We start from the raw sequence: 12,202 nt of genomic DNA, 5'->3' as shown, positions 1-12,202 counted from the left end.
AAATGCTCATAAGGGAATGCGTACCTGGTAATCCAGATACGTTGGCAAGAAGAGCCTCTTTCCTTAAAGGAAAATTGGTAGAATGGTGCCATATGGCAGCATTACAAAAGAATTACAAACGCTTAAGGGGTATCAACAAAAGAACTCCTTTGTGTTGTAAAGAAAATGATCTTCCAACAATTATTGGAAGTAAACCACAGAAGCATAAAAGGAAAAGTTTTAGGACTCATCCTTATGCACGAAGTGGGAGAAGTTCTTGGAAACCAAGAACTGTATGGTCTAGACAGAAAGCCAGATCTTATAAATCTGGACAAAGAAGCGGACCATCGAGGAGTAGGATATCATCCCAAGCATCGAGTACATCTCGAAGCACAGGAAGAACACCTACAAAGAAAACTTTCAGAAGAGCTCATACTCGGGCTAATGAAAGTTTCAAAGACTGTAATTGCTGGACATGTGGAGCAAGAGGTCATATCTCGACCAATTGTCCAGAAAATGCAAAAAGAGGTATTAAACGCTTCGATCCTACTCCGGATATTGAAGAAGCAGTTTATTACCAAGATCTTATTCAAGTATACAGATTTGAGGACATTGCCTCAGAGGAAAGTATATATGAAGAAGAGGAAGTCTTAAGTCAGGAAGAATCTGATGGAACAGAATCGGAATTTGACTGAAGACGATGTGTTTCGACACGAAACACATGAAGATTTGTCTGGGTTTTTCAGCCAGACAACTATATCTCATAACATGGTTCAAAGAATCATGAGAGAAAATCCAAGTCTACAGAGATATCAAGGTTTCTCTGCAGGACAGGTAGAAAAGTTCTTAGGAAGTCTTGACCTAAGAAACAGAAAGCATCATCTAATCTATAAAGTTTCTCGAAGGGAAATGGCAATCCCGATGGAACTTACAGGAAATAGAATGGAGATGCAGTTAATTCCTTCCGAAGAAATCAAGGAGGAATTACAAAAACTCAAGATAGAAGTAGCAAGGACTATGTCCTGGATTCATATCGGAGCAATCCAAATTATGATAAAAGCTACTTTCAAAGAAGGGATAGATTCACCAATTGATATTGCAATATGCGATAAAAGAATGGGGAATCTACAAGATTCAGTACTGGGAACAATCTCAGGAAACCTCTGTGCAGGAAAAATTGTAGGAGTAATCTATCCAAGGATAGCTTTAAACCTGGCAGATCGAGACTTCAGCCGAGCCTTGACATTGCATCAGAACTTCAAGGAAAAAAGGCTGATGAAAGAAGGTAATAGGCCATACTCTATTACCTATCAAATTTCATATGCTCTATCTAATACACATCATTCTGAACTGTTTATTAGAAATGAGTTTATTGAAATCCCTGAGATATTTGGAAAAGTTGCTCAGGCAATTTATCCAGAAAGAGTCGAGTTTCCTTTAATACAGGAAACAGATATCCAGATCCAAGACAAACCGATTCTACAGAGGAATCAAAGTCTTAGACTGGAATCAAGAAGACTATCTTTTCAAGGAGATAGAATTACAAGCTATAGATGGGATAAAAGGCCTGTCATAGAAACCCAACAGGAGCTGAAAAGTTTTCTTACAATAGGAAAGCTCAGATGCCCAGAAGGTTGGAAGGAGGTAGAAATAGTATTTGATATTACAAAACAAAGGAATCAATTTCCTTGTAATTCAATATACTATTTGGAACAACCTACGATAGGAACTTACCAAGGACTGATTAATATCGGAGAATTGGAAGTCCATATCCAAGGGATTCCAGGTAAAGAATCAGATCGACTAATTCTTGGATTAGAGTTTCTCGAGGAACACAAACCTTGGAAACGTCTAGAGCATGGAATGGAGTTTATGGAAGAAGATAAAATGTGGAAAATCCAATGAACACAAGCCCATTCTCCATATACATTCCGATAGGAATGTTATATGAACAATATAAGGCAGAATACTTTGCTGCTTATATTGATTCAGGTGCTGGAATCTGTACAGCAAAACGAGGAGTTTTTCCAAATAATTTGGAAGAAGAATTACCCAAAATTGCTGGAAGAGATTTTTCCAGAAGAATCTTAATCTTATGTAAAGGGATTAAGATGACTGAAATTATGATTGGCGGTGCTGGTCAAACACCTTGGTACAAGGTAAAGACCCCACCAATTTATTTTCATGATACAGGAGCTGACATATTGTTAGGAAATAATTTTCTACAAATGATCAAGTCCTATACACAAGAAAATGAGACTAGAAGATTAGTGTTCACAACACCATATGCTCACAAAATCATAGTCCAGAGACTTCGGGAGGCATTTTACAGAAAATTGCCGATCCAGTTTCGCAGCAAGCGTGGTGATTCAGGAAAACTTCTGAACCCAAAAATTAGAAACAATGCTCCAGTTGAGAGCAGATAAGGAACTCCAACCAGAAGATATAGAATTCCTTAAGATAACTCTACAGACAAATGAAGTAGAGTTTGAATCTAAGGTATCACTGGAAAATGTCAAGAAAAGGATCAAAGAAAATTACAATGAAGATCCCTTGGCATGGTGGGACAGAAATCAACTCAGGGCTTGCCTTAAGATTAAGGAAGGCAAAGAGTATGAATTTGTCCGTTGTAAACCCATCTCAATAAACATCATTGATCAAAGGGATATGCAGATTATAATCAAGGAACATTTGGACCTTGGATTGATCAAAGTAGGTATGTCACCATATAGCAGTCCAGGTTTTCTGGTAAGAAATCATGGTGAGATTAAACGAGGAAAACCCAGATTAGTTATTAATTATCAAGAAATTAATAAGATTCTAGAGTTTGATGGGTATTTTATACCTAGTAGAGAACACTTGATTAGTTGCATTCGCAATGCCAAGATATTCTCTAAATTTGATTGCAAGTCTGGATTCTATCAGATTCGGATGCAAGAAGAAAGCAAGAAATTCACAGCTTTCTCCACACCTCAAGGACATTATATTTGGGAAGTATTACCAATGGGATTGGCTAATTCACCCCAGATATTTCAAAGAAAAATGGATAATCTTTTTAAAGAATATTTTAAGTTTATGTTTGTTTACATTGATGATGTTTTAATAGCATCTAAAGATATGAATGAACATGTAAAGCATTTAGAGATTTTCTCTAAGGTTTGCAAGAAAGAAGGACTGGTTTTATCTGAAAAGAAAGCAGTCATTGCTACAAGAAAGATTGAATTCCTCGGAATTGAAATCGATGAGTCAGGAATAATTCTGCAAGAACACATAGTGGGAAAAGTGCAGAATTTTCCAGAAAATCTCAAAGACAAGAAACAACTTCAAAGTTTCTTAGGAGTTGTTAATTTTGCTGGGATGTTTATCAAAAACCTAGCAAAACACAGGAAGGTGTTCAGTCCATTGTTGAAAAAAGATGCTAGATTTATATGGACAGACGAACACACAAAAAGACTTATCCATTTAAAGGAGGTTTACAAGAATCTTCCGAAAATGGCTATTCCTCAAGATGAAGATGATCTGGTGTTATATACTGATGCCAGTGATCATTGGTGGGCAGCAGTTCTTACTAAGCTCACCCCGGATGGAGAACAACCATGCAGATATTGTAGTGGGTTATTCTCAGATGCAGAAGCCATAAGATGGCATATCAACGAAAAGGAATTTTATGCAGTAAAGAGGGCTTTTGAAAAATGGCCATTATTTCTACTTGCAAAGAAATTTACTTTGAAAGTTGATAACACACAAGTTCAAGCTTTTTTAAGGAATAGAATTGAGTCTAAACCTGAGAAAGCTAGATTATTACGATGGCAAGCACTATGTCAGAATTATATTTTTGATATTGTGATAATTAAATCTCATGAAAATATTCTTGCAGATTTTTTAACAAGAGATGGACATCATTGACATTGATGCTATTATCAAGATGCAGAGGCATTTGAGGGAACACCTTGAAATGCTTCAAACCGAGTTTAACAAGTTGGCCGTTAACGCAGAAGTTGCGGGAAGGCTACAACAAGCTGATAAGAGAATTGTCTCTGATCGAATTACAGGTTGTTTACAGGCATATCCTCAGTTATGGTCTGTAATGCAAAGGCCTATCCTCCAAGGCATTGAGAAACCACTGGTTTCCCAAATGGAGAGTTTTCGAGTACAGGACTCTAGACCTATAGCGGGGGATTCAAATACCCCTTGCACAAGTGTTAAGTCGGGATCATCACCAGATGAGTCGGCTGAAACAAAAATTGAGACTCCTGATCCTTATCTTGAGTCTTCAAGTCAACCATTCACCTCGGGGATTGAAGAGGGAGAGATCAACCTTAGGCCTCATATTGACAAAGGCAAAGCTAAGGTTGGTAATAACGAAGGTATAATTTCTCCATTTCAGGTTTACCAACAGAATTGGGAGAAATTAAAAACAAGAATTAGCATTAACCCAGCTACCAATAGGGTTGATGTTTCAGGGAAATATCCAAGGGTATGGATGAAACAAAATTCATATCCAAAGGAGGTTAAAGCATGGTATGAATTTGGGGCTCTTGCCTCAGTTTATACTACATCACCCAGCTTTCCGGAGATATCAGGTCTACCAAAATGGATCCAGGAAGCTGTTCACGAAACTTGGGCGAATAATGATTATTTGTCCAGAGGAGATGTTTTGGAGCTATACTTTTTCAGTGCAGCACCAGAACCAACAGGGAAAGGTTCTCACGAAGCCTTTCACTTCATCAAGCTAAGGAGGCCAGATACTAATGTTCAAAAATTTATCAAGGATCCTCCAACAGAAGAAACACCCCTGGTTGCTTCAATTTCTGATGATGATATGTCTACCAGAAGAGCTTGGGGTCTATGGGTCTGTCTCACTGAGATGGACAAAGTCAAGTTTCCGTTCAAATTTTATAATCATTCAGTGAACGGATCATTCCTGTTAAATACCATGACAGGAAAAACAACAAGTTTTGCAGAAGATTTATTCGAGAAAAAGAGAAATCTTTTGTGGAATAGCAAGCTACCGGCAAGTAAAGAAACTCGTCGGAAATTCTGCAATATGGCACATGTAGGAAGATGGTCTGAAAACATCTGTCCAGAATGCCAAAACCAGAAGGAACCGGAATTCGGTAAAGGATTCAAGCCGAGATCTGATCGGAAACACTTTACCGATACCAGTACAAGTGGGGATGGACCACATTCACGTTTTCCTCGAGGAAACCGAAAGCCAAAGATTCCTCGACAAAGTTAAAAGGAACATGTGAGCATCCCACCAAGAAAAGAAGGACCACCATGTGAAAAATCATGTCAGTGGAATTCAAGGACCACCAATAATCGGTGGAAACAGGACAAGGACCACCAATATTAGGTGGTAGGTGACTCGTTAACCACTAATAATAAAGTGGAAAAAGACAAGATAACATTGGATGCCAAAACTAAAAAGAATCCAATGAAGGAAAGGCAAGATAACTGGTCCCGAAATTTTATCTATAAATAAAATCAAACGGGAATCAGTAACTCACATCAAACTTAAACCGAAACTGGAAACAAAATGTATTTCGCATATCTCAGAGTTTCCAGGAAAAGGATTAAGGGAACAAGAAAAGAGCTGAAAAATTTCAAAGAATATCAAAAGAAGCTCAAAGAAACGGGAAAAGAAATACAAGCTGATCTGATCCAAGTGCATATAAACTATTTATGCAGGCAGATAAAATTGCAAGAAATGACTGTTTCTAGATTAATAATCTAGAAGAAGACAAATCAAGAAAGATGGAGGGACCATCTTAAAAGGACCACTCAACCACCGCAGGGTCCATATGCAAGCTGTAAAGGCTTATCAAGATTTGAAGTCCGAGTTTCAAATCCGAAGAAGCCTTCTATATATAAGGAAGCAGAAGGAAGATGAAGGCATCGATCAACCTCTTCATTTTTCTTCAAACCATTTGTAATATTTTCTCTTTCAAGTTTATGTGTGTAGGGAGTTCAGCTACTGTGAGTAGCTAAACAAGTTTCTCCTCCTCTACAGGAGGTTACTATGTAATAAATAAATGCTTGTGTTTGAATAAAAGAGATCTTTGCTCTCAGCCCCTCTCATGTATTATTTTCAAAATTTCATATTTTATTATACACTCTAAGGTAGGAAACGAATTAGAGTTGTGCCGAGTATTGCTGAAGGAATCTGCATCGGTAACCATCGGTTGCGATCGCGTGGTTGGGCTGTGAGGAGCAGTCTGTAAAATACGGTGGATATAACTCGGTGGTACTTCGGTCAAAGAGGTAAAATATTTAATTTTATTTTACGGAAGCATGATGGGCCATTAATTTTAAAAGAAAAATCAATTATTTAAAGATATAGTTGAGAGGTAATTTTGGAAAGTGAAAACTAGGAGGGAGTTGGAGGAAAAAAAAGGTCAAAAGGGTACTGAAACAAAATTTTCCCAAAATCTAATTTATGTGTTTCATGAATCGGAATTAATTAATATTTGGCCTTATGTCGGTCTATTATGTATGATATGGATGGGAGTACAGGTTATATCTGGTGTTTCCTTTCTGTTTTTGTTTTTATTTTTGTTTTGTTTTGTTTTAATGACACGTGCTTACTTTACTTCCTCTCATTATTACCATCTTTTTTCCTTAACTTTGGTTGCTTACAGCATATTCGTCAATTTCAAATCTTTTTATAGTTAAAGCACAGCATAAAAATTTCCTCAAAAAAAAAAAAAAATAACATAAAAATCTTTATATAAAAAATAGAGAAGTTGGTGAAAAATTTCCAATCAAAACATTTTTTTGGGTTCACTCCCTACCTACAAAATTGTGGTACTATGTCATACAAAATGTGATACACTTCATGTGGAAATGTGGTACTAAATACCCAGTGACTGAACAAAAAAAAAATCGACGACTGGACACTGAAGACCAATTTCCCGTAAATCTTTCGAATTACTCTGTTTTTAAAAAATGAGAGAGATATATTAATCCCTTTTGCGAGTTTTTATATATGCCTCAGTTTTAAAGCATTTTGTTTTAAATGAGTATTGATTTTTTACGTGGTTGTGCTTGATCTGATCTGTTTTCACATGATACTAGATACCCTTTACCCCAGGAACATTCGAGTTGGGTATTGAAAAAAATTAATTTTATATTCAATCAAAGAGGGATAATATATAAAAAATGCTGCCACGAGGCATAGCCACGAGGCATAAATGTGCTGTCTTTCCCTCTTACGTATTGAAAAATGAGTAAAAAAGTATGTTACGTGGTGAACATATTGTGTTACTCATCAATCTATGGAACCATGCAGATATATGTGTGTGTATATATATGTATGGATGCGTTCGCAAGTTATCATAAATTTTCAATCACCAAAGAAACTGATTCATAGGAACTAAGATGCAATCTGCGAGGAAAGGCAAAGATATGGGCGAGGACCAGAGGAAAGTGAAGGAAGCTGAAGCCAAGATCAGGCAGCAAGAACCCGAGGGTAAGCGTTCGGCGCCGGTGCTGATGCAAGGCGACCATTATTATTTCACTGGGGCCACTCTTTCGCTAGCGCACTTTGCGGCTCCTGGCCATTTTTGGTATGATCCGACTGTCCCGCCCACAAATGCAGCGGCTCCCACCCACTAGCTAGCCTCTCGGCGGCGGCGGCAACCCCCACCAGAAGTTATATATATTGCTTTTTTCTTTTTTCTTTTTTTGCTTTTCTTTGTTGGTTTGAATATTTGATGTATCAGTACTTAATTTTATCAAATCCCAATTTCAGGGAACATGCATCAAAGTTAGTTTGATATTTTTCATCGTAATTTAATGCCATTTTCCTGGGAAAAATGTTCGATGTTGTTGGTAGATTAATATTAAAGAAATGTGAGATATGTTTCATATATGTTTTTGAAATTAAAGTGAGTTTGAGATACTTTTGTAATCTTAATTTAATATTATTTGATATCCGGATTTGGTGAAAAGCTTTCAAGGCTATTAAACAAAAAAATGTTCGAGATTAGATACCGTCATGATATGGCTGTATCCGGCGAAGTGAAGAAAAAAGAGATTCTTTATAAAATAATGTGTGATAAAAATAAAAATTTATGGTAAGATAAAATTTTAAACTCACAAAATATCTTAAATTATACAATTTTAAATTTTCTTCGTTCAATTGTGTTACGATTTATTTTGTATGACAGACGCTAAAAATAATGAGAATAGCAGAATATGATGTAAAAATAGTAGATTTGTGTTTTATCAGAATTAGATGTTGTGCCAGATGTTACAACATCTCGGACAACATCTACATGCAGCGGAAAAATTAGAGATAAGTAGATGGACAAGATTAAATTTGCACAAGTATAAATACTTGTGCGGTGCCTTATGGCAAAAATTAATCACTAGAAAACGTAACCGTTTACAAAAAAAACCTATCACTAGTGATTATAATGAAAATCAATTTTCTCAACAAGTTGAGAAAACAAATACTTTCTAAAACAAATAACCAAAATAAAAGTAAACAAGAAAGCAAAACAAAAACGTGATCCCGAAAAGAACGAGCAACTAAAAACGATCTTCAGCCAACATCGTTACGGATGTTGTCTGTAGATGTTGGCAACATTCAGGACAACACGGCGATCACAACTCTTCAAAACAGCAACGCCTTTGTTGAATTATTTGTCTCTGAAATCTCGACGTGCAAAGGTGCATCAGTTATGCATTCATGAAAACTTCCAAGCGAAGAGTGAAAAACAAAACGGACGACTTCTCTTCAAAATAGCAAAGCCTTTGTAGGATATTTTTCTATGAGAACCATGACGTGCATAGTGCGTGTATATTGATCTAGAGAGGAAGAAGCCGAGAGGGGAGAGAGTGTAGGGAGAGATACAATGAGGTCCTTGATCTCTTATTTATAGATGTAGACTTTTATCTCCACAAGGAAACCTATTCAACAAGGAAAGTAAGAGTTTAATTATAAATAAACTCTTTTAAATATTGATACCAAATCACAATAATATCTCATCATCAAGAATAAAATCCTAGCATATTTATCTCATTAATCTCATTAAATATCATATTATCTAGAAAGGCAAAATCTCATTAAATATTATGCACAATCAAATCAACAAGGAAAAGATAATATCAGGAAAATAAATTAAATTAAGAAATTAAATAAGGCAATAATATTTCCCTTCAAATTGTATACCATCTTCACAAATTAAAAGACGTATTTATAGAATCTTTTTGAAAATAATCCAAAAATAATTACATTATTACATATATCATCACACAAATTTTCAATATTTCCAACTCATATTTTCAACACTCCACTTGTGATGATGATATCATGATACAATGACTGTGTTTATTATGTGTTTTTATACTGTCTCGTTAAAAACCTTATTAGGAAAAACTCATTGGGATAAAAACCATAGTAAAGAAAAAATGTGCAATCACGTAAACTCCTCTTAATGTTAATACGAACGATTCTTCACAAATTCACACATGAGAATTAGTCGAATGATAATCCGCATGAGATTTGGATATGTTGGTCATTGATTTTAGACGCACACATTCACGGCTTGCTTCATGTAGTGCAATAATCTCGGCGTGATTTAATGAAGTTGTTACATGTGTTTGTTTCTGTGAACGACAAGAAATTGCAGTGCCTCCACGAGTAAATACATATCCGGTTTGGAAACGTGTCATGTGTGGATCAGATAAATACCCAGCATCATCATAACCAATTGTACTTTGATTGGTATTTTTTGAATACAAAAGTCTCAAGTCTGTCGTTCCTCATAGATAATAGAATATATATTTAATTTTGTTCCAATGTTTTTTTGTTGGATATGAGCTAAATTTTGCCAATAACTTTACAGTAAAAGGTATATCATGTCTTGTCTAATTGGCAAGAAATATAAGGGCACCAATAACATTTAGATATTGTAAGGACCACACATTGTATTATCGTAACCATATTTTGATTATCGATCATTCATGAAATTGTCATGTTATTAATTGTATGAAGTATATAATTAACAATGAAAGTGAGAAAATATGTTGTAATAATGAAAGGTTGTATTAGTAATTGATCTGTGTTTGAAAAGTATGCTAAACCGCAATATGGAAGTGACACATGTTACGGTTTTCAGCATAATTATCTGAGTATTAGTTCAAATGAAATAAAACCAATTTCATTCGAAAGCTAATACATAGTACTAAAACTTTCATGTTTTTGATTTTCGTCCAAATCCATTTGGAAATAGGACCCGAAGTGTATTGTGGTCATTGAAGTTCCTATACTGACACATTTTGGGAGAATGAGCATAACTCTTACGGCCGATATCCAAATTGTGTGAGTTTGGTGGCCAATGAAAGTGCGGACATAGATCTACAACTTTCTTGTTGACCGGTTTATATAATTCGAAACATAAAATAGTGTTTCGGACAGAATACCACGCACACCCATGCAGGATCTCGTGCACCCACGCGCAAAGCTATGTAGAACATGTGAGAGCCCAGCCCAAACGAAAACCCCAAAGCCCAGCCCATTTAGGAATAAGTTAAATTAAATAAAAAAAAGAGATAATTATCCAATTTACTCTCTCTCTCCCATAACTTCTCGGCAGCAAGCTTCGGTTTTCTTTCTTTTTCCAATTTCGAATTTTCTTTCAACGATTGTGGCCACACCGATGATCGAAAAAATAAAGTAAATATATACTCGGAATCCTCTCGACAAGGGATATCTAGTGATACCCTTTTTGCTAAGAAAACTTGCGACTCTCGGAAACCCGTCGGAGACCACCGCTCGTTTTTCGCCAGATTTTGTGAGGAAACTCTCGGTTTAAGTTTCCTAGAACTCTACTTCGAAGCCTTGAGGTATAATTATGATTTTAGGGTTTCGAAATTTTGGGTATTTTGACTAATTCGATTTTCAACAATTGATATATGTTGTATTATTAATTATAGGTGAATTATTGAGTCGATTCGAGGTATTTATCGACGTTTTCAGAGATTTATTTCCTGAATTTTGAAATTTCAGAATTATAAGTTGGGACATTTCGATTTTGAGCTGTACATGCGCTAGTCGGACACCGTTAAGATGTTGTGATTTGAAATTACAAGTTCTGGAAATTTAATGTGAATTTTGGAATTTCTTTCGATAAATTCCTTGATTTTTTAATTAAGGTAGGAATTGATGTGCGATAAATAATTTTGCCACAGGATTGGAGTTTCGAGATATATTTAAGATATTTTGTGGTAATTAAAGTCCAGTTGAGGTACGTACGAACTGTTTTCATTACGACGTCTATTATGACGTGAGATGACGTTGAGTATTTTGTAATGAGTTATAGCATGTTTTATGTGCTTCTGTGAATACATGATTGTATTCATGCATTTATTTGAGTTGATCTTATTAGTGCATAGCATTTCGAGCCTTGACTCCGTTGATTGCTATCATTACTGATCTATCGAGTTGTTGCGCCATCGATGGAGTGGGTGGGTAGGATTAGCACTCCTGATGACTTGCATGAGGGCTGAGCGGGTCGCTCCAGTACCCTCAATGTTGCGTGCATGGATGAGCGGCGGCATGGTATTACGTTGCTGCAGTCCTGGCACGGGTGGCCACTGTTACTGTTGCTGATGCGTTTCATTTGGACTCCGCTTTGGTATCCATTATTTTGTTGTTACCGACACGCATTGCATTGCATTTCATTGCATTTTACTTGAGTTTATTTCATGTCAGTTATATTTGTCGTAATATTACTGGTTCGTCGTACTGGGGCCCGACCCCTCGTTTCTTTTTATGCTGTGGTTGTTTTTGATGCCATAGCAGGTTATCCAAGAGGATTTGACGCGTCTGGTGGAGCGTCAGGTAGTGGTGCCCAGTCGTCGAGTCATGGTTGAGAGTTCCCAGATATATATATATATATATATATATATATATATATATATACAATTTTGATATCCTGCACACCTACCGTGCACACCTTTGTGAGCACCGATGAGGTGTCACTCATCCATTGCATGCGCAATTTTTCTATATTTCATCACATCCAATGAGTGATTGACACATCATCGGTGCTCACAAAGGTGTGCACGGTAGGTGTGCAGGATATCAAAACTATATATATATATATATATATTTATATACTATATTATGGAGTCATACATTTACCGAGGAGATGCCCCGTGTAGCTGTACTGTTATTTTTACGATGTTTTGTATTGATAGTTGTGTGATCGAG

At 36.2% G+C, this 12,202-nt stretch overlaps 1 long non-coding RNA gene across 1 annotated transcript; it reads left to right on the top strand.

Annotated features, from left to right (window-relative positions):
* Positions 1–10,587: 10,587 nt before the first annotated feature.
* On the top strand, positions 10,588–11,905 carry LOC140809709 (uncharacterized). Its single transcript, XR_012113157.1, has 3 exons — positions 10,588–10,833; positions 10,924–10,946; positions 11,179–11,905. It is a non-coding gene; the product is annotated as an uncharacterized lncRNA (long non-coding RNA).
* Positions 11,906–12,202: the final 297 nt, after the last annotated feature.

The sequence above is a fragment of the Primulina eburnea genome, chromosome 13 (genome assembly GCF_022965805.1).
Source record: "Primulina eburnea isolate SZY01 chromosome 13, ASM2296580v1, whole genome shotgun sequence".
NCBI classification, from domain to species: domain Eukaryota; kingdom Viridiplantae; phylum Streptophyta; class Magnoliopsida; order Lamiales; family Gesneriaceae; genus Primulina; species Primulina eburnea.
Note: the sequence above shows the minus strand (reverse complement) of the source record. Positions and strands in the feature narration are given on the sequence as shown.